At 39.6% G+C, this 26,110-nt stretch overlaps 1 long non-coding RNA gene across 1 annotated transcript in view; it reads right to left on the bottom strand.

Annotated features, from left to right (window-relative positions):
* Positions 1-3,275: 3,275 nt before the first annotated feature.
* Positions 3,276-26,110, bottom strand: part of LOC123391679 — a 65,217-nt gene continuing 42,382 nt past the window's right edge. Inside the window, exons 2-3 of the long non-coding RNA XR_006606384.1 lie at positions 7,639-7,831; positions 3,276-3,870 (exon numbers count right to left, since the gene is read on the bottom strand). This is a non-coding gene — a long non-coding RNA (uncharacterized LOC123391679). The remainder of the gene's footprint in view (positions 3,871-7,638; positions 7,832-26,110) is intronic.

The raw sequence follows: 26,110 nt of genomic DNA, 5'->3' as shown, positions 1-26,110 counted from the left end.
CACCCTTCAGCGAAGATAAACACTACTAAAAGCTTGTCAGCTCTTTTTGAGACAGGAAAAAGGATTCGTTCCTCTGCCTGTCTCCAGGAGATAGATGTGGACGTCGGTGTCCTTCTACAAAGCAGTCGATGAGTCTGAACAAGACGCAGGGGCAGCATGTTGATGCAGTGTGCTCAGAGGTGACGAGCTGTCTTGCGGACGGCAGTGTTTTCTTCATTATTCTGCAAACAAGACTTCAGAGATCTTTTCCAATAGGAAAAGAAAAAGAAAGTGCCAGGCCAAGGTTAGACATTAGGGAGGCATTGTGCCTTGAAGAGGACCAGCTAACCGATGAGGATAGAGTTTTCTTTTGCCTGAAGGGCAAGAAGCACTTTCTTAAAAAAAAAAAAAAAGAAAAGAAAAGAAAAGAAAGAAAGAAAAGAAAACAAAAAGGAATATCTTGAACATTAATTTAGATCATTCAGAGAATGAAATGTGCTTTAGACTGAATCAGAGTTCTTTTAAGAGCTATGTTACAATTCCCCTGGTGAAGAGTGAGCTGGCTAGTTCTTTGAACATAAGAGATGATTAGAGTTGTGAAAGTTTAAAAAAACATTATCTGGTCTAATTTCCTCTTTTAAGAGTGTAAGAAGATGAGGCCCAAAGAGAATTAATTAACTTCCTCCAAGTGACAGGGCAGAGCCAAGGCCAGCATTTCTATGCTCTACTGAATGTACACTATGGTAAACAAAATCACAGGACGTGTGTGTGTGTGTGTGTGTGTGTGTGTGTGTGTGAGTGTGGTGGGGGAGCAGCTGGGATTGAGAAGGAAACGAGTCTTCAGTCACCATGTAGTGGCCGCCATGTTCTTCTTTTAATGTTCCCTTTACTGTGTAATACTTAGGTGCGGCATCCTTTCCTGAAAAACACACGGCCACAATTTCCTCTGTGTCCTAAGTGGGACACCTCAAGGTGCCAATGCTGTTCTGTGAAGAAGGGTACTTCTCTACTCTTGTTTTCTCTCTTAAAAAAAAAAAAAAGATTGATATTTATTTATTTATCTCTAGAGGGAGAGAATGCAAGTGGGGGAGGGGCAGAGAGCGACTCCCCAGCAGACGCCGCGCTGAGCACAGATCCTGACATGGGGCTTGATCCCACGACACCCAAATCACTACCTAAGCCAAAATCAAGAGTCAGATGCTTAATCAACTGAGCCACCCAACATCCTTCTTTTCTCTTTTTTGCTCTTAAACTGTGTTTGATTGTCTAATGGACATCATCATCATCATCATTATTAATCTTATTATTTTATTTTATTTTTTCAAAGTAAAGTCTACCCCCAACATGGGCCTCAGGCTCACCACCCTGAGATCAAGAGTTGCATGCTCTACTGCCTGAGGCAGCTAGGTGCACTGTTATTTATTTTTTAAAAGTAATCTTTATACCTGGGTCACCTGGGTGTCTCCGTCAGTTAAGCATTTGCCCTCAGCTCAGGTCATGATCCCAGGGTCCTGGGATCGAGCCTTGCATTGGGCTCTCTGCTCAGTGGGGAGTCTGCCTTTCCCTCTCCCTTTGCCTGTCATTATCCCGGCTGGTGCTCTCTCTAAAATAAATAAATAGAATCTTAAAAAAAAATAATCTCTACACCTAACATGGGGCTGAACTCACAACCCTGAGATTAAGAGTCACATGCTCCACTGACGGAGCCAGCCAGGCAACCGTATTATTTTTTTAATAAGGTTTTTGACATTAACTAGCATGGTGCTCTGGCATCGATACATTGGACATTTGTTAGGAAATAGAGTGGCAGGTAGAATTGGCTGTTGCTTGTTGCTTGAGTGGCCTTTTTTCTTTTTTTTAAGATTTTATTTTTAAGTAATGGCTACACCCTAGAGGGGCTCATATCTACAGCCCTTGAGGTCGAGAGTCACAAATTCTATTGACTAAGCCAGCCAGGGACCCCTTGAGCGGCTTTTATTAATTTCAGTGGGTGCAAAGGGAATCCAAGGGCTGCAGCTGTACATCTTTCTTCTCTTGAAGAAACTTGAGCACCTAAGGGAGTCAAGACATTTGGTGAGAAATCTGCTTTGGTCCACCACCAGCAAGTAAAGCAGGGCACAGGGGTGGGTTAGGGAAAAACTCATTGCTATTTTCTTCACTTCTGGGTTCACCACTTACTTGCCATGTGACCCCTGAGCAAGTTACTTAATTCCTCAAAAACATAGTTTCTCCGTTTGAGACATAAGGATAAGAAGAGTGCCTACTCAAAGATCTGTTTTTGAACAAAAAGGAGACAATGTGTTAAGTCACCTAGCACCATGCTGAGTCAATAAATATCAGTGTTCTGCCCCTCCCAGCATCCCCCTCCCCCTTCCCGCAAACCCCGTGGCTCCCGGGTTGGCGCAGAGGTGGTGTCAGAAGCCAAAAGAGCTGGGGCCCCGTTGGTACTGCCAGTGGTGACCTTGTGAGCTGCAGCGTGTGGGTGGCTGTGGTGCACCCCCTTCCCCTGTGTACCTTCCTCTCCAGGAAATGACCCGCACTCAGTTGTGTCTGCAAGATTGAAAGGAGTTGGGGTGAGGAGAAGTTGTAAAGGTTTCTTGAAGTCAAAAAATGCTTCAAAAAATCCATGGCAGTTATGTGGCAGAGATTCAAGGAGATGAAATAACAGGAGTCCTTTGGGAGTTGATTAAAGAAAAATTCATTTTCCCCTACCTGGATCTGGATTTGCACAGCTCAGACTTAGGCATAAAGAATCACGATGCCACCAATGACTGGGTCACCAAGGCTGCGGCAGAAGCTAGAAAGAACTACGCTGGTGTCAAGTGTGCTACCATCAGCCGCGGTGGGAAGACGGCTGAGGAGGTCAAGCGGAAACAAATGTGGAAATCACCAAATGGCGCCGTCTGAAATATTCTGCATGGCACCGTCTTCAGGAAAGCTATTATCTGCAAAAATATCCCCCGGCTTGTGAACAGGTGGATAAAATCCACCATCACAGGTCGCCATGCTTAATGGGGATCAAGTAAGCCGTGTTGGTGTAGTTTGATTTTCCGTACTTTTTTTCATGACCTTTGATGGCTCAGAAGTTCTGATTTATATGTTTTATTCTTTTGTGTCTAGTCCCTTTAAGCGAGGTGCAAAATTGAGAGATGTGTATGTGTATATGTGTATATTTGGGTATATTTAGGTAGAAATAAGTATAAATAAACTTACAGATAAAAAACAAACATCCACATTAATATTCCCTACCGTTAATTTTAGTAGGAAGCAATAGTTAGGGCAAAAGGACTGGCAAGGATAGGGAAATTATTTATTTCCTTATATTTTTGGTTGTTGACATAGAGGCATAGGAGTGTTTAGACTGCTGATTATCTAGATTATTTTGAAAATTTTAGAGGGCAGTCAGGACACAAGCAGTAAAGAAATCAGAGCTGGCTTGGGGCAAGGGGACTCATGGTTACATATAAATCCAAATTTCCCCAGACTTCACCAGTTTATTATGGAAAGTGAAGTGAAATTGACATCAGTGCTCCGGTGTTGCTAGCTCAGTATGCCCACGGATGGGTCCAGCACTTTGATCCCTTGAAAAGTCCCTCTGGGTTTTAGAAGTCTTCGGAGATGTGTCACATCGCTCACAAACAAATTTGCTTTTCAGGGGAGCTGCTAGGCATTGCTGTGTCTGTTGGAGTCTTGTTTATTTCTGTAGGGCATTCTGGCATCAAGGTTCTGCTTTGGATCCCTCTGTAGGCCTCTGCCTTTAGGGACCATAAAAATAGCTCAGGTTGAAAGACGGTGGTGAGCAGCAGAGGAAATCATGTTCCCTTCATTTCGCCCATCCTTGTTTCCTGGTTATCCTTGATGAAAAACTCTTCTTCATAGTCTCTATTACCCCTATGCAAAGAAAGTTTTTAAAAAAGCTATTCAGAGATCTTGGAAATAGCTCAGCAAAACTCCTCTCCCTTCACAGCATGCCCGCGCGCACACACACACACACGCACACACACATGTACACACATAGAAACATTCAGGCTCATTTGCTTAGAGCTATAGGTCTTCAAAGACAACCTGTTTGTATTTACTTAAACACAGGGCACAAGCATGCGGATTCAAGTAAACAGTTAGATTATTTATGATTCTTGGATGACACAATTCTATTTAAACTGTAGCACCAATATACTGATATTCTGCCTTGGAAATAATTAAGTTTGTTGGCAGTAAAATAAATTTGGGCATGCGCTATTTCATTATCCACAAAAATTCTTACTCTAGCTCTGATTTTCCCAATGTGTTAGTTATTTAGGAAGGCATCCCAGAATATAAATCGTTTTCATATTCTTTCATTATCAGCTCATTTTTCAGATGTCTGTGTGAGGCATAACAGTTAAGGTATGAGATATGTTGATAGTGTTAAGAAATCCATTCCCATTCCAAAATGAATGAAACTGTGAGAGGGAGTGCAACAGCTTTTATCTGATTGATACGGATATACAGAATGATGAACTCTACTATTATACCATTTCTCTGGAAGAACATAAGCTGTTAGCTCAAGGGGTAGAAACCAATAACCGAACAGGATCATCTAGAAGAATATGACGTCTATGAGCATGAAATCAACCTTCAAATGGTCCGATTGTGCCCTGAACCAATAGTGATGCCTCCTTCCCTTCCTTTTGAGGATGGTATATAGATATACTCGTTAGAACCTTGTAAAACTGACTTCTGTATTTAACCTCTGTAGTCTATTGGAGGGATGACTTCTTTTTATACTCCTCCTTTGTTTTCGTTGGTTCTAAAACAAAGGTTTTAGGGTATTTTATCTAAAAATAATCTTAAAATGCAATATCCCCAGGACACCTGGGTGACTCAGTTGGCAAGCATCTGCCTTTGGCTCAGATCATGATCCCAGGGTCCTGGGACTGAGTACCACATCAGACTCCTTGCTTAATGGGAAGCCTGCTTCTTCCTCTGCCCGCTGCTCTCCCTGCTTATGCTGTTTCTCTCGCTGACAAATAAATAAATAAATAAAATCTTAAAAAAAAAAAAAAAAAAAAAGTAATACCCTCATTTTCCAGAAGAGGAAACTGAAGTCTAGCAGTCCCAAGCTATATACAAAAATCAGTTTTGTTTCTATTTACTAGCAATTAAAAATGGATAAAAACCAATTCTGCTTTGTATACCTGAAACTAATATTACACTGTATGTTAACTAATTGGAATTTAAATAAAAGTTAAAAAAACCCACAATTCTACTCACCATACCACAAAAAGAATAAAATACTTACTTCTAAATTTAACAAAAGAAGCATAAAATTTGTATACTGAGAAGTACACAACATAGCTGATAGAAATAAAAGAATAAAGTAATAGAGGATAATATTATGTTCAAGGATTGAATTGATTCAATCAGTTGTCCCTATTGTTAAAGGGACAGGTCTTCTCAAACTGATCTATAGATACAACACAATCCCTATTAAATTCCAACTTTTTTTTTTTTGTAAAAATGGAAAAACTCTTCCTAAAACATATGAAAATACAAAGGATATAGAAGAGCTAAAACATATTTGAAAAAGAACAAGTCTGGAAAATTTAGACTAACTAATTTAAAAACTAACTGGAGGGGAACCTAGGTGGTTCCAATTCTTGAATTCAGCTCAGGTCATGTTTTCAGGGTTGGGGGATCAAACTCCTCATCCAGCTTTTGCTCAGCTGAGAATGTGCTTGAGATTCTGGCCATCTGCTCCCCTCTCCACCTGCACAACTCATGCTCTCTCTTTCTCTTTCTAAAAATTAATAAATAAATCTTAAAAAAAAAAAAAAAACTAAGTGGAAAGCTAAAGTAATGAAGACGTAAGGATAAACATCAACAATGGAACAGAATGTAGTCCAGAAATAAACCCATAAATTTATGATCACTTGATTTTCAACAAAGGTGCCACAGTAATTCAATGGAGAAAGCGTAATTTTTCTTTTCTTTTCTTTCTTTCTTTCTTTTTTTTGAGAATGCATAATCTTGTATTTTATTCTTTCTGTATTTATTTATTTAAGTAGGCTCCACTGGGCATGGAGCCCAAAACAACCGTGAGATCAAGACTTGAGCTGAGATCAAGAGTTGGACATTTAACTGACTGAGCTACCCAGGGGCCCTGAGAAAGCATAAACTTAAAAAAAAATAATAACACTAGAACTGGATATTCATATTGAAACAAAATGAACCTAGCTTTCCTTGTTCACCATTAACAAAAATAGTTAAACTCTAAAGAATCATAGACTTAAATGTGAAGATTGAAACTATGAAAAAGCACAGGAAGAAATCTTTTAAACTTTGGATTAGCTAAAGATTTCTTATATATGATACTAAAAATCCTATCTATTACTAAAGAAAAAAAAAAAAAAGATAAATTGGACCTTAACAAAATCAAGGTCTTTTACTTTTCAAAAGACTCCATTACAAAAAGGAAAAGATAAGCCACAGACTGAGAGAAAATATTTGTAGATAACATATATGATTAAAAAGCCTTGCATCTAGAATATATATCAAACTCCTATAATACAAGAATAAAGAATATAATACAAGAATAAATAAGAATATAATACAAGAATAATATGAGAATAAAGAATAAATGACTCAATTGAAAAATGGTTTTGAGTAGACACTTCACTAAAGAAGGTAGACAAATGGCACATATAGTCATTGACAAATATAAATTTAAACAGAGTGAGATAGCATTGCGTACCATCTAGAATGACGATAATAAAAAAGACATAATACCAGTGTTGTCAAGGATGTGGAGGAACTTGAACTTCCATAATGGTGCTGGTAGGAATATAAAATGCTATAACTATTTTGGAAAACAATGTGGCAATTTCTTAACAAGTTAAATATATACTTTCCTAGAATCTACCCAAGAGAAATGACAACATATGTGCAGAAATTCTTTTCTGTAAATGTTCTGGCTGTATTATTTGTAATACGGAAACAAAACATGGAAAAAAAAATCTAAATGTTCATCAGCTCCTCGACATCTAAACAAAATGTTATGTTGCCATTTTGCTGAGTACCTCTCAGCAACTGTGCAATAAAAAAGAGTGAACCACTGACAGATGCAGCACCAGGGAGGAACCTCAAAAACATCATGAAAATTAAAGAAGCCAGATGCAAGAACTATGTAAGATTCCATTTATATGAAATTTCTAGAAAAGACAAAATTATAGCTTAAAAAAGCAGGGCAGATAGTTGTGTAGGAACTGAGACTATGGACCCTGGGAAACATTCTGGGATGACATAAATTTTGTTAAGACTGGACTGCAGGGATGGCTGCATAACCATGTATATTTTTTAGAATTCATTGAACTATAAGCATAAAATAGATGAATAATATGGTATGTGAATTATAGCAGAATAAAGCAGTTGAAAGCATATTTGAGAAGGGGATATACTGAGCATTGGTTGATTTTTTTTACTTCCTGGTATTCATTTCACCATATTTTAGTGCCCACATTGTAATTTGTTCCCTGTGGGGTGCAATCTGTGGACCTATCGAGTCACTCTCTGATCCCCAAGCCAAGTGGTAGACAGTATTCTCTTTTGGAAGAGAGAAAATTCTAGTTCAAACTCTCTTAAGAAAAAGTAGGTAGTTGGCAGTATTTGAAATCTACATACGATCAGATTCAGCTTTGGTGGTGGTGGTGGTGGTGGTGGTGGTGCTTGGGGTGGGGGACAAGGAAAGTCTCCCTGGAAACTTCATCAGAAACTGAGCCACTTTGAGTTTTTTTTTCTTCCTCTGGAGATATGTTGAGTTCCTGCTCAGTTTTACACGCCATCGTGAGGTACTGTTGGATGGGGACATTTGGATCTGTAATGTAAAAAAGCAGATAGGAGGTTACTGGGAAACTACAGGCTTCACTAGGGTGGACCGCCCTTGATTTTGGCGGCTTCACAGACTTCCACCTTTCGGTACTGGCGGTTTTCTTAGAGATCGTCTCTTTCTGTTTTGGAAAATGGGAACGAGGTGAGCATATGATTCTAGTTCAACTAATTAGATGTTTTGTTCAATAAATAGGAAATGAGTAGACTACAGAGAAGACTGTAATTGGTTTGAACAAATTCATTCAAGAGAGGGTGCCCCGCTGACTCCTGGAGCTCCCTCGGATCTGAGTGTTCAGCATCCCCATCAATTATATAAACTATCGCAAGTATTTCTAATAAATTCTGTTTTTGCTTAAGCCAGATTTAGTGAATTAGTAGCAAGCATTATTAAAATAAAACAGCCATTCTCTTGATGGAAATATGAACAAAAATAGATAATTGATGAAAAGATATGCTGGAAATTCTGCTTTTGTTTTTGGTTATGCACCACATTTGTGTTTGTCCTTCATGAGCATGTGCGAGAATGTGTATCTGTGTGCGGATGCACAATTATCATAGGTCAGGAGTGTAACTTTGGACATAGAAAATGGACACAGTGAGGGGTGCCTGGGTGGCTCAGTCGGTTAAGTGACTCTTGGTTTTGGTTTAGGTTGTGCTCTTGGAGTTGTGAGATCAAACCCCGTGCTCAGTGGAGTCTGCTTGGGATTCTCTCCCTCTCCTCCTCTGCCCTTTCCTCTGCTCGCACACCTCTTTCTCTCTTTCTCCCTCTCTCTCACTAAAATAAATAACTAAAATCTTAAAAAAAAGAAAAAAGAAAAAAAGGGGCACAGTGAGAATATCAGCAGGTAGTGCGAACCCTTTCAATACTCTGTATATTGTGAGCCTAGAAAGTATAGTTTGAAAAACATGATTATAGAGTTGTGGAAGCAGAATAACAGAAGCCCCTCCTTCGAAGAAAGTTAGATATCTTGGTTTAGTTATGTTAGTTAGATATGTTAGTTTGCTTTATGCAAGGAATCCACTTTAATGAAAAAGGAATTGTGGGGCCGAGGAGACCTAAAAGCAGTCTTTGTTGATTCAAGCCTTAATGTTGTTAGTCGCTTCTCTTTGATGATAAAGAAAACCATGCGAACAGAATCTATTAAGCCCAAAGACCCAAACAGAAAACTTCTCTTCTAACACATCAAGTCAAGACGACCTTTCAAGTAAGACTAAAACCTGGTTCTGCTCAGCAGTAATTGGCAGATTCCGGGGATAGGTTTCCATTCATTGTCAAAAACCGCAGACTCTCTTGCTCTCATACTGTTTCATCAGCCAACTAGAGCATCAACTTTTGTGTTGTCAAAATCATGAAACATATCTGGGTAATTATGAGAGAGCAGAAATGACGGCCGGCACAAATGAGGGTCCCGAACGTGTACTTCGCTTTCTTCAGACATAACCAAACTTAAAATTGATTTAAGCTAAATTCTTGGTTTTACGATTTATACACATTTGGAATAGACTTAAAAAAAAAAAAAAAGATGATTTTTTAAAAAAAATTCTACTGTCTCCTTTGGCCAAAACAAACAGGATATAAGTGCTTCTGATCATTTCGAAATCCAAAAGTAATCTGCACTTTGTTTGTGCTTCTACAATATATAGCCCTGCTCCTCTGTGGCAGGGGATGCAGTTATTTGCCAATTTTCTTCCTACCAGATGAGAGGAGGTGGAGGTCGGACCCTAGAGCAGAGCTCAGAGACCCCTAAAAGGCCACTGTTTGTTATGTCAATAATAAAATAATCGATGTAATTTTCATAGAAGACTTAATGAATTATAAAGTCATTTCTAAAACAAAAAATTAAGTCACTTCTATTCTGTCATCACTGATGAGATTTCACAAACAATAGATTTGCAATTGGAATTGCAAAGACCAGAGGAATCTTGGAGTTGGGATATTAATTGCATTTTAAACTACAGCCATTCGTTGCCTACCTATTGTGTGAAAATATCTAGCATATGGTTATTTGACAATACCTGAAATATAGCTGGATAATTTAAGTAGGGTTGTCGAAGTGTCAGCATCAGTAACTTGGTTTTGTTTTGTTTTTTATTGCAGAGGGGGACGGTATCAGTAACCTTTAACTAGCGTCCTCTTTCTAGACTAGCATTTTCCCAATTATAAATAAAAAGAAACTGTAATATTTAGGTTCTCTTGTTATAATGAAGAGGTGAACAATAATTCTCATATGTGTTTTGTGATAAGATGTGGCTCCTACTTGAGCCCTGCCCTTAATTTTAAGCCAAGAGATATACCTCTATGAAATGTCAAATCACTGGCTCTGAATCAAATTCTATCCAACGTTCCCCCATGTCATCAGCTGTCGTCCTCAGTAACAGGTGGGAGAGAATGCCCTACTTTCACTTTATCCCTGCTAGAGAGCTCCAGCTTGAGAGTCTGGCCAAGACTCAAGGACATAATAGGGAGTCTGGTTTCTGTAAAATAAAGAGATAAAATTCCTGCTTTGTTTCCTCCCTTTCTGCACCCCCAACTTGTCCTCTAACACATCCTTATTCCTCTCCTAGTCCAGTGATGTTTGCTAGAAGGGTGTCTTACCTTAGTGTCCTGTCTCACATCATTCAGTCTTATTACCATCCTGGCCTCATTAATGGGGTCATGCAGAGGTTTCATCTGCTTAGAGAGAGGAGTGAGTCTACCCAGGTAGCTCTTCTCTTGAGAATTCCAATTAACCTATTATCTTGATCCATCTTTCTATGTGGTTATTGGGTGTCTCCACATATGCTGATCCATTCTTTCTGTACTTGGTATGGTACCTATTTTTTTAAAGAGAGGGTTGCTTTCAATTCCCCAGATCTATTATATCCTCTTGAACAGATAAGTACAGAACTGTAATTTTTGGTTAGATATGCTTACCATATGAAACAGGACATCTTTGTATATCTGAAGAGAGGTAAAAACTCATATTTTGTGATTAGATACCTAACCATGTTAACAGTAATCAGCATTATAATGTTTTCATTGCTTGAGGACAAATATTCTATGAAGTTCTTTTCTTTCTTTCTTTCTTTTTTAAAAGATTTTATTTTATTTATTTGACAGAGAGAGAGAGATCACAAGTAGGCAGAGCAGCAGGCAGAGAGAGAGGGGGAAGCAGGCTCCCTGCTGAACAGAGAGCCCAATGCGGGGCTCGATCCCAGGACCCTGAGATCATGACCTGAGCTGAAGGCAGAGGCCCCGCCCACTGGGCCACCCAGGTGCCCCTGAAGTTATTTTCGCTGAAGACTGAAAATACATAAATAATTAAGAAGAACGATAGGCATTGTTGTTTGATGGTTTTAATGTAGTATCTCCTAGGTTCATGTAACAAACTGGATAACTCGCCAAGGTCCCTTTCACCTTTATAATGACACAGAACAGATGTTACTTTCTGGTTTTAAACAAGAAATCAAGTAAGACTCCAGCATAGCAGCAAAGAAGGTGTTAGTCTAATTTTATCAGATGAAGTTACCTTAATCTTTTTTGGTGGCCTGAGGTTTCACAAAGGGAACCGTAAAGTGCATAGTTTTCTATATGTTATTAAAGACATTTGAAAAGTTGATAGCATAAAACAGGTCAAGAGATAACAGGAGGACAAGAAGTAAGTGGGAAAATGCTGTAGGGAAAAGAAAGACCTAGGCAGGAACTTGCATGCTATTTTCAGTGAATACTGTGGTCTCAGAGATGATTACATTTCCTTAATAGGGGCTTCCCAGGTCCTACGGAGTTCAGGACAGGGCAATTTATTCTAATGAACAAGAAAGGAAAAAAGCATAAAAATTGCTGTTATTCAGTCATTTGGGAGAGAAGAGCATATTTTCAGTTTCCCCAATTCTTGGCGGAATGTTATATCTGATTTAACATATCAACTTGAGAATTGGCATCTGGCCTTCTATTCTCTCCTCCTAAGTTCCTTGCTCTAATTCTTTTTCAACTTCCCACCTTCCCTTGTTTGTGTGTTGACTCCGTTTTCGGAAGGAGCTGAGATTTGTCTGAAGCTTCTCTAACTTGATGTTCACCTTTCATGAGAGTCTGCCACCGAGTCTGGCCTTTTGGTATCTTCGGAAGAACCTTCCAAATGTCATTATCGGAGTGTTGGGAAGACCTTGTGTCTCCTGCGCCTCCTTTCTTTCCAAACCAATTCTCCCTGACTTAATTGCTAATGTCTGAGATTTTATCCTTTGAGTTTTGCTTCTACTGATATTAAAGTGCAGACACTCCTGGGAAGATCCAGTCGCTCACACTTTATTGTGAATGAGGCATGGGGGATGGACTTTGATAAAGAGGCAGAGAGCAAGAACTAGAGAGCCTGGTGATGGGTACAGCTGTAATTGCCACAGTGATGGTACAGTTGCTGAATGCAGGCTCATCTGCTGCTCTCCAGCTCTGTTAACATGGAGTCACTTTGGGGACGCCTGGGGAGTGCTCAGCTGGTTAAGCGTCTGCCATCAGCTTGGGTCACAATCCAGGGGTCCTGGGATCGAGTCCCGCACTAGGCTCTTTGCTCAGGGGGGAGATCTGCTTCCCCCTCTCCCTCTGCCTGCCGCTCCCCCTGCTTGTGCGCTCCCTCTGTCTCTGACAGATGAGTGAATGCAATCTTAAAATGAAACATGGAGTCACTTTGCTTACCGGAACCTCAGTGATCACATACAAAATAGAGAGTAATAATGCTTGTCTGATTTACCTAACAGGATTATTTGGAGGCTCAGTGATAGTATAGGTGTCACAAAAGATATGGAAAGTGCTCTGCAAAGTAGATACAAAATAGAGTACAAAAGTACAAACAAATTTTGTATGTACATACAAAGTACATACAAAATAGAGAGTAATAATGCTTGTCTGATTTATCTAACAGGATTATTTGGAGGCTCAGTGATAGTATAGGTGTCACAAAAGATATGCAAAGTGCTCTGCAAAGTAAAGATATTAAAGGACATGACCAAAGGGGAAGAGCAATGTGGTCAAGGCAATGTGAATCCTGGATACAACCGAGGTGGACCGGGGTGTCGCTTTGTCCAGGGTTCGTATGCTGCCTTCCTGTACATATCTGCGCTAAGGCCTGCCACTTCTCTTTTCTCTTTGCTTTTCTTCTCCAGGCCGGTCCATACTGGGTGAGAGAGGACGGCTCTTGAAGCACCAGTCACCCTTTGCCTTAAAGGTTTATCTTTGCCCAGAACCTGAATCTTCAATAAGAGAGAATTATTTAGGCTTGTGGAAAGCAGTAATTCTTTAGGAACACGCTTCTTCGAGGTCAAACTAGGACTAGAATCAGTAAAATAATATAGCAACATGGAGTGGTATAATACTTCAGAGAATACACTAACAGCTTCCAATGAAGAAGCCACCATGTAAACATGATCAGGCTGCTGAGGTATTAGTTATTCTTCTTTCTTGTTCAAGACGACCATTAAGCGCTGATAAATGAATAAATGCCTGCTACCACCCAGCCACGAGGACCAGACAGAGCTGTCCAGGTGTAGCAGGCAGAATAATGCCCCTGAAACACCCACATCTTCACTCCTGGAACCTGTTGAGATGCTATGTCACATGGCAGAAGAGTCTGTGCAAATGTCCTCAGGCCAGGGAGACAATCCTGCATTATTTGTGTCTGCCCAGTCTAATCACATGAGCCCTTAAACACAGAGAACTTTCTCCAGCGGGAGTCCGAAGAGTGAAACTGCGGTGAGAGGCATTGGAAGTGTGAGGAGGATTTGACATGTCATTTCTGGGTCTGGCATGCAAGGGATCATCAGCAAGGAACAGAAGTGGGCTTTTAACACGGGAGGGTGGTCTCTAAGTAGACAGCAAACCAAGAAATAGGGACCTACAACTGCGAGGAACTGAATTCTGCCAATAATCTGAATTCTGAACGGGCAGGGAAATAAAAAGTCTTCCCAGAGTGTCTGGAATAAGAGTCCAATCGACAGACACTTTGACTTTGGTCTGGTGAAATTGGGAGCAGAGAAACCAGCTGAGATGACCTTGCATTCTTACCCATAGAAACTGGGAGTCAAGCCACTGACATTTTGGTACCTAGTTATGGCGGCAGCAGAAACTGAGTACACCATGTGAGAGGCAGCTGGACGGCAAAACAGGGTTTGTTGTCTCCAATAGCCACCGTATGATCTTCCTTTTGGCCTTTATACTTGAATCATTATTTTTTTTCTGGTTATAGCATCTGAACACCTAACACATGACTCTTTTTTCTTAAGGTTTATTTATTTCAGTAATCTCTACGCCCAACGTGGGGCTCCTCTTCATGACCCCGAGATCAAGAGCCGCATGCTCTTCTGGCTGAGCCAGACTCAGCACGTGATGCTTTAAATCAGCGGATGCCTTGGTTTCAGATGTTGTAGACTAAGTCTGAATTCTTTTATTTTTTAGTAATTCCTCCTGAGGTCCCTCACGGTGAATTTTGTATACAGTTCTCTCTATAGAATGTTTAAAAAGTTGAGATAGAACATACGTTCAATAAAATGTTCTATTAACTGCATAACTTGATTTAAGTTTTCATATGTCGATGCCTATGGACCTCTACCTCGGATGGAGAGAGAGGATATTTCCATCGCTTCAGTGGGCGTGACTTCCATCACCACTGTTTAGGTGCGCCCGCTGAAATTCATGTAAATAGAATCATACAGAATGTGGCTTTAATGTCTGGCTTCTTTAGCTTAGCATGTTTTTGATATTCCTTCATGATGTTGTGATAGTAAAGTTTATTCTTTTTTTATAGTACAGTAGAGTATTCTACTATATGCATATAATGATGGTTATTTGGGTTGTTCCCAATTTTGAACTATTAAATAAAGCCACCATAGACCTTCCTGTACCCGTTTTTTTCCTTCTTGTTGTTATTTGTTTGTTGTTTTCTTGGTGGATATCTGTACTTGCTTTTCTTGGGTACATGGGTATGAATGGAATTTCTGGGTTATGAGGTTGATTAACCTCATAACTTCATAACCTCATAACCTCATGAGGTTATTCCAAACTCATGCTTCAAAATTGGTGAATTATGTCTAGCTGTTTTCATGGGATGTATTATTAGAAATAATTTTATTTTTACCAATAAACCAAGAACCTATAGGTATTGTAATATATGTATGCTGTCTGTATGTAAGTAGAATTCAATTTTTTTTTTTTTTAAAGTACCTACTCAGAAGAGCTGGGATTTAAAACAAAGCAGTTATACCAGAGTTTGATTTTTCAAAACAGAATGCTGCACTAAAGGCAATTTTCCTTGTCTCTCTATTACATTTGGCTTTGCAGCATTTTCTGGTCTACTCATCTTAAGACCTATGCTTCTTATCTGGTGAACTTTATTACCAGACATCACTCTTGGCATGAGGAAACACAGTGTGAGCATTCATGATTTCACCAAAAGTGCGATTTTCCCTTCCCTATTTCTGAGTGCTGAGGAGCCCAAACCTCTGTTTTGGAAAGAGGCTGGTTAAGTGCTCTTTGCCTTTGGGAAAGAGAGGTTGCTTTTACATCAGGCAGTTTGAATGGGCCTCCAAGAAGTCTCAGAGCACAAGTCACGGGCAACACATAGCAGCTGGTCATAGACACGCTTTAGTCTCAAGACTGCAGGTAATGTGGTTCTCCGTCTAGGTGATGTGAGGTGCTCCTTCAAAGGGTCTCCTCTGGACTGTGAATTGGCTCCAAAGCATTGGCCATCCTGCCAGAGGTTTCCCCAGACTCTTAGCGCTAACTCTGCTTCTTTCCACGCGCCTCCCCCGTCTTGCTCCATCCCCCACCTTCTCACATCCTCTTTATAATTCTTTATAATTCTTCTGTTGTAAAAGAAACTGTAGGTCTTACTTCCTTCAATCTTCCCTTTTGATCCTTTGGCAACATTCAGAAGTCAAAAAATACACATTACTGATTCTCCATTTTCTCCTCCTGGGGAGGAGAAAAGCAGAAATATTGTTACTTCATTTAGGTCATGGATTAGAGTTCTCTGGAGGAAAAGTATATACATGGTTGATTGTAAGGAATTTGTTCATAGAGTTATGGAGGCTGGAAAATCCAAATCTGCAGTGTGGGCTGGCAGGAAGGAGACCCAGGAGAGTTCATGGTACAGTTGCAGTTCCAAGGAAGTCTATTGGACCAAGAGTAACACAATCTTCTACATTCCTCTTGCTTGAGGAGGCTAGACTTTTTGTTCTATTTAAGAACTTAACTGATTGGATGAGGCCCACCCACATTGTGGAGGGCAAGATGATTTAGTAAAAATTTACTGACTTAGATGTTAAACTCATCTAAAGCATACTTTGAGTTGACAAATAAAATTAACCATCACATGTCATTATCTTCATGATCTCCAGGAACACACTGTAGCTAAACTGGGCTTTATCAATGCCCCTAAATGTCTCATTTTAAGGCAAAGACCACATTGTGGATTAAGATGATATGAATTTGAATCCCCATGATCCTTGGTAGCTGTGTCATTTGGAAAGATCTTTTTTTTATTTTTTATTTTTTGAAAGATCTTTAGCTTCAGTTATCATAGAGCAGTGGTTCTCAACTGTGGCAATTTGTCTTTCCTTCTACCTCCCCAGGAAATGTTTCATAACATGTGAAAATATTCTTGGTTCTTACAATCCGGGTGGGGGTGGAGGAGTTTTACCTGCATCTGGTGGGTAGAGGCCAGGGGTGCTGTTAAACATTCCCCATGAACAGTACAGGTTCCCAACAACAAAGAATCATCTGGCCCAAGATGTCAGTAGTGCTGAGGTTGTGAAAGCTTTTGCAGGAGGGAAGGTGATCAAGCTAAGATAGAATAAAGTTGGAGAAGACTGGAAAATGGAAAGGTTCGAAGACAAAATAACCAATAGAATGGCACTTAAATTTCAAAAGAAAATAGGAGCACACTGGATCTTGTGGTTTTTTTTTTTGTTTTGTTTTGTTTTGTTTTTTTCCCAGTTTCTAAATAGAATGTTAGGTAGGTAATACTAGAAGTTGAAAAAAACATTACTGGAAGTTAAGTTATTATTGAGAGAAAAGAGAGGAGAGCTCAAGTTACTAAGAACATAAGCAAACACATGAGGTATTTTATTAAATTCCTCCCTCATGTCATCGGCCCATAGGACACCACTAAGGTTTGATGCCCTGGGGTGACATAGCGAAGGTGACATCACTGTAAGCAAGTGTCACGGGTCAAAAGAGGGGGGCGAACCATAGTTAAGAAACCAAAGAGAATATTTTGTAAAAATATGTAAAAGGATAACTATAGTATGACTTACCAAATGCGTTAAAGTAATAGATTACTATTTTGTTAGTTCATAATTTATTCTGGCAGTCTGTTTAACCATATGCACAGTCTCCTGAATATGATTTAAATGTTAAATCCTAATTATGAAACTCTAATTCAAAACAATTTTAAGCAAGGCTGTTGAGAATTAATGTAATGCAAATCATGAAGTCACTCTCATTAGGGAAATGCACACTAATTTTAATTTTGGACCAGGTGTAAGCTTCTCTGAACTAATAACAAGGAGACCTAAATTAAAAATAAGAATGGTCAAAAACTTTAAAAAGATTATATTCTGCCAATTTAAGTTATCCAGGAATAGGCATTAGCTACCTAATCTTTCTTTCTTCATTTTAAAAAAGATTTTATTCATTCATTTTGAGAGAGAGAGAAGGGGCAGAAGTGGAGGGAGAGAGACAAGTAGGCTCCATTCCGAGTGTGGAGCCCAACATGAGGCTCCACCCCCCCACACACTGAGTTCATGACTCAAGTCAAAATCAAGAGTCAGTTGGCCAACTGATGGAACCACTGAGGCACTCCCAAAGATTTTATTTTTAAGTAATCTCTACACACAAGGTAGGGCTGGAATTTACAATCCTGAGATCAAGAGTCACATGCTTTACCGACTAAACCAAACCAGTGCCCCTACCTAATCTCTTTATAAATGATTCTGAGATGATTTAAAAATATATAGACTATTGAAGGCCTTCTAAACTTTTAGGACTGGTATGTTGGCTTTGTTAGCTTTTGTCTTGTCTCAATAGGCTTCCTTTGTACATACTGGGTTATTGTAGTCAACCAACTCAAGTCAGTGTGCTGTGAGGGTCACCACACATGCCCTTTCGTTTAAATTAATCATCCTCTGAACAAGAAGGAAGACAATTAATTCTATTGACTGAGTCAAAAAGAAAAATGAATATATCAAAGCAAGTGTGAAATTCTTTTCAGTTGGCATGCACAATGAATGTGGCTAATAATACCTCCTGAATTTTCTGTCAAGCAGATCAATATATCTCTTTATCCAATACAGTCAATATTGTAACATTTTTGAACCATTCATTCATTTTTCATCCACCTACCATTTATTGAAACCTTAAATTTGTGCTTAGTGATGGCTCTCCGAATGCTGTAGTCTAGGGGGAGAGATTCACGTTACAAGGTACGAATGTAACTCTCCTTCTATGAGATAGGGATTAGTGGTGGAGACCTGAAAGAGATGTACTTGGACAGGTAGCCTGGGCCAGAAGAGCGTGCTCGTAAATCCCTAAGGACATGGGGATTTAGTCTGAGAGGGGAGTGTTGCTTCATCAGAGTGGCAGCAGGGTAGTAGTGGGAAGTCATCTTTTCTGGATATATTTTAAAGGTAGAGCTAACAGGCTTGTGGATGGAATCAAAAGAGAATGGTTAAGAATAATTTTGAAATTTTAGCGAAAACAACTAGGTTGGGGTTGCTATTTACTGAGACTGAGACGATTGGAGAAGTAGTTTGGGAAGGAAATGTATTGGGTTTTGGACATGATGTGTGCCGTTCGATTTTCTGGTTGGAAATCGATTTTCTGGTTGGAGATTGGAAAGGGTACTTGGGACAAAATAAGCTTGAATTCAGGGGAATAATCTGCACTGGGCATTTACACTTGGAAATCTCAAGCTCATAGATGGTATTTAAAGCCATAAAATTGGGATAATTCCCTAATTAGCAAATGCAGAGAGCTAAGAAGGAGAGATGAGCTCTTTGGCAAAATCATGTGTAGAGGCTGAACAGATGAGGGATCATCTGTTCAGACCGGGAAGGAGGCCTACGAGGTTAGGAAGCGATTCTCCAGAGGGTGAGCGACCCACGACTCCAAGGGAAACAGTGTTGTGAGGACAGAATGGTGGCCTGGGGCAGAGGCGCCTGGCAGGTTTAGTAATAGGAAGACTGGGAATTAACCACCGAGCCTGCCAATGTGGATGTCACTGGAACCTTGACTAGAGCTTTGATTGAAGGGTTGGGATAAAAACCCGACTAACGTAGGTTCAGGAGAGAACGGAGGGTGAAGAAATGGAGAAAGCACGTGTAACCAGCTCTCTAAAGATGCTTCCTGAAGCAGCAGCAGAGAAATGGGGCAGCGGCTAGAAGGCTGGAAGTAGCTAGAGAAAAAAGTAGGGTCGAGTTTTCTTTTTTTAGTAAAGAATGGAGATGTTTTCACATGTTTATATGCTGGTGGGAATACAGCAGCAGAGAAAGGGGGAAAATGATGCAGAAGCAGGAGGGGCCATTTAGAGAGAAGTCCTTGAAAAGATGGGTTTTATTGCACAGATGGAGAAAGTGGCCTCACTGGGAGCAAAAATAGTTCACCTGCTGGAACAGGAGCAGAAGCAAAGTGATGGGTGTGCATAGCCGGGCTGGCAGCCTGGGTGGTGGGAACATGTTTTCTCCTCTGTAAGGGCAAGCATACGGCGCAGAATGCTTTCCTTTCACCTTGGTGGATTGTCATTTATATATTTTCTGTACTTTCCTGGAAGCCTAAAATGTTTTCAACCCTGACTGCCGTTTAAAATCCCACAGAGAGCTTTTGAAGAAATACAAATTCCTAGCCCCCCTCCCCTGCCCACCCTGGAGTTAATCAGTCTGGATACCAGTATTAAAAAAAAGAAAGAAAGAAAGAAAGAAAGAAAGAAAGAAAGAAAGAAAGAAAGAAAGAAAGAAAAAAGAAAGAAAATCTCTGAGCCATTGACAACCACTGGGCTAGATGATATAATATTCTGTGTAGAGTGAGTGCCTGGAAAATTGAGGGATTTTGTATGACGGTGGCATCTGCACCATAAGAAACGGGACTCTGATATTTTAGGAGGATAAAGTATGCCGCTACAGACTGAGTTCTCAAGGAAGCAGACCGTGAGACCCAGGTTAGTGTGCACATGTTCCTTGTGGAAGGAGAGGGTGCAGGATTGAGCTGAGGGGAAGTCAAGCTGCAAAGCAGCCCCATGATGTGCTCTGCAGACCCCGTGGAGAGACCGGGAGCCCAAATGCTCTGTCGGTGTTATCCTGCATCGGAGTGAAATGGCCAGGCCCACATAGATGGATCGGTCATCGGATAGGGATCTCCCTGGGAAGGATTTGAGCTAGGTAAGGGGCTCTCTGCAGCTGGGGCTGACCGTGCAGGAGCAGACAGCTAAAAAGCTCTCCTTGGACTGGGAGCTCGGGGGACAGCATCACAGGGTCCTCCACATATGCTTACGCCACAGGTCTACATACCTGGTTCTGGTCTATGAGACAGGCTGGTGGAAGACATGAGTGTCCCCTGTGAGTCCCAGGACGCTCATCCATAATGAGTCTTTCTGAGAAACACGTTTAGCTTTTTGAGTCAATATTATAAATTTTCTTAAAATTTTGTTACACGCATACACCAACATGGTTCACAAATCAACATTCTTTTACAAGTGCAACTGAAGAAATATTCATTTTTAAGTATACGGTTACTGGCTATGCTCAGCTCCACTTCCTGTGGTGTGTTCTCTGATAACAGAAGTATTGAAATTGCGAGGAAATTTTAGATGATTTTTTCTTCCTGTCAGTTAATTTACATTTTAAATGTGTAACAATTTAAAAGTATAAAAACAACTAGGAAGATGGATCAGTGCACAAAAACAGGATGCTTGGAATCCCTGGCAATGTTCATGATAATGAGGAAAGTTAAGAACCACCTGATATCAAGGAAGCCTGTTTTGTCCCTGAGGCACCAGCGAGGGTAGCAGAGATGAGCGCACCACTCCCACCAGCACTAGAAAAAGGCACAGAGAAACCAAGTGAAATGAGATATTAAGGGAGATATACTTAGATGTTTATTTAAAATTTGGAGCTTGTGATCGAGATGCAAATGTCTAAAATATGGTGTCTCTTGTAGCCATTACTGTTATAATCATATTTTTTAAAGTACACATTTTGAAGGAAAAAAAAATCAGAAGAAGTCTTGCAGTTAAATAGAGCCATCATAGCTAGAAGGAATGTAATGAAAAGCATAATCCCCATGCGAATGAAGACTTGCTTGATGGTCCCTTTGAGGTTAAATAAACGGAGAGCCCCTGCCTCATTGCTATGAAGCATTGAAAGGCTTCCTTTGAAAGCCACCTTTGGGAAAGGAGGAAGGGGGAAGAAAAGCCCTCAGGGAAAGGTATACTTCCAATCAACTGATATTTACTTGAAAGAGACTGTTTTAAGTAACAATATGTCTGTTGTCTTTACCTGGCGAATTTAAATGCAGCTTTTCCCTCCTTCCATCAGTGGAATTGGGTCTCATAATTCAATTTGTCATTCAATTTGTAATTCTGATAGAAATTAAGAAGACTACCTAGTTTTACTCTTCTGTGTATACAGTATATTAACTTTTTCATGTTGCAAATATATTATTTATTTTACTGAAAAAAGGAGTGATTCTCAAAGTGAGTTTAAATATTTAGTGTACATTTTTATGTGATGAAAATTACAATATTGATGATAAAATAAAGAATACCATCTGCCATTTTTATCCACTAGAAAAATGATTGGATAGTTTTACCTTTGAGAGGGAAAGACATTGTATCCTTGGCCATACAGATCCCAGAGATTCTACTCCTTACCAAATTGGGAGAGTTATAAAAATGTCCATTGACAAGGACCTAAAATTATTTTTTACCTTCCACCACTTTTGGCAACATTCTGGTAATGATTATTCTGACACAGCTCATAAAGAAATCAAAAAGCAAAAATGTTGCCATTTGTATCCACATACTTTTGTGAATCTCAGTTCTCAAAATATTGTGACACTCGTACCCAGAAGAGAAACTTACTGGGTGTCAAATCTGATATGTACAGCAGCAACAGCCTTTCATGCAACAGGATCTTCCCAAATTGTTAGTAATTTCATTAGTGATATATTCATGCAATAGCTTCTCATGTATTAATCGATGAGGAAGGTGGGAAACTTTCCTTGTTTTGTCTGATGGCAAGAAAAGTTAAACCTCCATGTATTAGTAGAAATTGGGTTATATCATGTAGGGGATAACAAGATTCATATGTATTTTAAAGATAAGGAAACATTCCAAATTAATTTCCAACTGTCTAGTTTTAAGTTAAAGCCCCCGAACTTTTTAGGAATAGTTCTCTCTAGCTTCTACTGTCAGTAGTCTTTTGATAGGGAAGTTTGAGAGACACTGAAATGGACAAATGGGATCCAGCAGATTTTTTATTTTTTTAAATAGGCTATTTTTTTTTTTAGAGTCGTTTTAGGTTTATGACAAAATTTAGCAGAAGGTACAGAGACTTCCCATAGAACTCCCCTGCTGCCACAGTTGCATCATCTTCTCCAAGATTGATACCCTCCACTCAGTAACACATTTGTTACAATTGATGAACTTATATTGACGTATCGTTATTGCCCAATATCTATAATTTCTAATAAGTTTCATTCTTGGTTTTGTACATTCTATGGTTTTGGACAAATTTATGTGTTTGGGAAGCAGAGTTGTTTTAAGGATTATTATTGTGATAGTCATATAGGCTGTGTTGTGAAATATGGTAGTTACTAGCCACATGCGGCCATTTGAATTAAAATTAATTAAAATTAAAAATTGAGTTACTTGGTTCTATAATCACAGTTCATGTGCTTAGTAGCTTAATTACTACCTATGGCTACTGTATTGGACAGCACAGATAAGGCACATTTCTATAATTACAGGAAGTTCGGTTAGGCAGGGCCAATACAGAGGATGGATTACAGAGAGGAAATCCTGGCAGCAGGAACAAAATTACACTTTTATTGATGTAGTAGTAGAGTATTAACTCAAAAAATGAGGCAAAAATTAATATGCCATAATGTTTTTACATAGTTCTGTTAGCATTTTTTCTTTTTAATGATCATAGTCTGTAAGGAAGAAGAAAAATGAGAAAGTGATTTATTATAAGTAAGTTGTAGTTTATTATTATTTTTTTAAAGATTCTATTCATTTATTTATTTTAGAGGGTGAGTATGGAGGGGTCGGGGGAGAAGGGCAAGCAGACTGCACTGAGCATGGAGCCTGATGCTGGGCTCCATCGCGGAAATCAAGAGTCGGCTGCTCAACTGACTGAGCCACTCAGGCGTCCCAAGAAAAGTTGTAGTTTAGGCTGAAGAAAGTATTTTGTTCTAATCATGGAATTCTAGTTAGAAATGACCTTTGAAATCTCCTTTCAAACTCTCCATTTGACTGAATCTACTTTAATTGGCTATTTGGTTTGTTTGAACACCTCCAGGAACTGGCGCACACGGTCTCCTGAGACATAACATTTCACCCGAAGTCCATTGCCCCTGAGGAATCACTGAACTGAGACTGCTGACTGGGAAGCTGTGCGTGTGGGAGGGTGGGGGTGTGATTCTAAGTGCAGAGTTCCAGTTAGGGTAGGAGCTGAGCCTGAGTAGCAGAAGGACGCCCGTGTTTTGTCGGAGCTCCGAACCTGAGAACACAGGCGGTCTCTCTTTCAGTTTCGCCCTCACTGTTAAGCAGGGGAAAAAATACCATCTGTAAGAGTCACAGGATAAAATTATATGGGTTAATGTGCTTTGAAAAATTGAAAGTGCTGTACATGTAGAAGGTTTTATTATTACAAAGCCCTGGGGAATTTTGGTGATACAGTCAATCCAGGAAAGCTGATATTATGGTGGGGAAACCCTTAGGGAGCTTAAAATTATTGTCTCACCAGGTCTGGCTTGCAAAAGAAACTTGTTAAAGAATAAGACACATAAAGTTATATAAGGTTTTCAGACCATGCATAAATGAAGGTAAATATATTCAAGGTCCAGGGGCTCAGAAAAAGTCATCTTCTTAAATATACTTCTTATTGGCTCAGGTAAGAACTTGAAAATTCAGGTCTATAAAGCAATGTGGAGAACTAAAACAGTACTATAAAACTAAATCTTGAATTTTTTTTTTTTAAATAAATGAATCCTCAATCCCTATGTTGATGTTTAAAAATTAACTTTGGGAGAGGCAAGATGGCAGAGGAGTAGCAGATTGAAATGATGTCAGATCCCAGGAGTTCAGCAAGGTACGTATCAAACCATTCCAAACACCTACAAACTCAACATGAGCTACAAGAGAAGAAGAGCAGCAATTCTAAGAACAGAAAATCGACCGCTTTCTGAAAGGCAGGATGTGTGGAGAAGTGAATCTGCAGTGACGGGAAGATAGACGGCGGTGGGAGGGGCTGGCTCCCAGCAAGCGGCAGAGCAGCAGAGCACAAAATCAGAACGTTTAGAAGTCTGCTCCACTGAGGGACGTCACTCCACAGGCTAAGCGGGGGTGGAGCCCTCGTGGGGACAGTGTGGTCTCAGGTCCTGCAGGGTTACAGAAAGATTGAGGTGTCAGTGCCTGGCAGCTATTGGAGTGGGGAAGCTGACTACAGAGTCAGAGTCTAGCAGTGAGCTTTCAGTTCGGCATTGCCTTAAACCATGAACCAAGGCACAGTGGGGCCACGGCTCTTCAAGCAGGGACCCCACAAGTGGCAGATCCAGGGAGACTCACCTTTCTCCTTCAGGAGGAACAGTGCAACAGGAATCTGCTGGGTTTAGAGACTCCAAATGGGGCTGTGTGCTGGAGGCAGAAATGCTTGGTCACAGGCTGGGTGAGCTCTGAGTGCGGCCAGAGACCAGGGGACAGGAGTGATTGCTTATCTCTGAGGGCACACTGAGAAGTGGGGCCCTGAGGTCTTGGCTCCTCTGGCCAGATATTGGGCAGCTGCCATTTTCATTCTCGTCCTCCAAAGCAGTACAGCAAGTGTTCAGGAAACAAAAGCTCTGACAGCAAATCCGAGCAGATTACTTAACTTGGTCCCTGGCAAAGGCAGTGCAATTCCACCTTAGGCAAAGACATTTGAGAATCAGTGCAACAGGCCCCTCCCCCAGAAGATCAGCAAGAACCTCCAGCCAAGACCAAGCTCACCGATCAAGGAGAACAGTGGAACTCCACAGCTAGGGGGAAACAACCCATAGAATTCATGGCTTTTCATCCATGATCTTTTAGTCTTACAAAGTTAAATTTTTTTTAATTTTATTTTTTTTCTAATTCTATTTTTTAACTTTTCCTTTTTTCTCTTTTAACATTTTAAACTAGTTTATCTTAACAATACCTTTCTTAAAAAAAAAAAAAACATTTTAATCCTTCATTGTTATAGTCATATTTTATCCCTTCATTGTATTTAACCTTATTTTTTGTATACATATAGGATTTTATTTTCTAAAAATTTCTGGGACACAATTTCTTTTAATAGATCAAAATATACTGTAATCTAGCATATGACTTTGTTTTAGTCTTTAGTCTGAGCACATACCCTTCTCTTTTCTTTTTTTTCTTTTTCCAACCAACTTATCAATTCCTTTTTTAGAATTTGTTTTAATTTTCATCTTTACAGTCATATTACATCCCTTCATTGTGTTTACCCTTATTTTTGTGTATATATCTATATCTATCTATATATGCATATATAATATATTTTATATATATGTGTGCACATATATATAAAAGTTTTTCTTTCTTTAAAATTTTGGGAGGTTGTTTCTTCTAAGAGACCAAAATATACCTAAAATCAAGTGGGTGGCTCTGTTCTATTCACCAGTCATATATATATATATCTATATATATATATATATTCTATATATATATATATCTATATATCTCATATATATATGTATCCAATACATATATATATGATTTTTTATTTTTAATTTTTATTTCTTTTCCTCCTCTTTCCTCTCCCCCAGTTTTGGATCTTTTCTGATTTGGTTAGCATACATTTTTCTGGGGTCTTTGCCACCCTTTTAGCATTTTATTCTCTTGTTCATGTATTCTTATCTGGATAAAATGACTGGGCAGAAAAACTCACCACACACAAAAAAAGTACAAGAGGCAGTACCGATGGCTAGGGACCTAATCAATATGGACATTGGAAATATGTCAGAATTAGAGTTCAGAATGACGATTCTCAA

The sequence above is a fragment of the Mustela putorius genome, unplaced genomic scaffold (assembly GCF_011764305.1).
Source record: "Mustela putorius furo isolate JIRA1106 unplaced genomic scaffold, ASM1176430v1.1 tig00000275_pilon_pilon_pilon, whole genome shotgun sequence".
In the NCBI taxonomy this organism is placed as follows: Eukaryota; Metazoa; Chordata; class Mammalia; order Carnivora; family Mustelidae; genus Mustela; species Mustela putorius.
The sequence above is the reverse complement of the archived record's forward strand: the minus strand, read 5'-3'. Positions and strand labels throughout refer to the sequence as shown.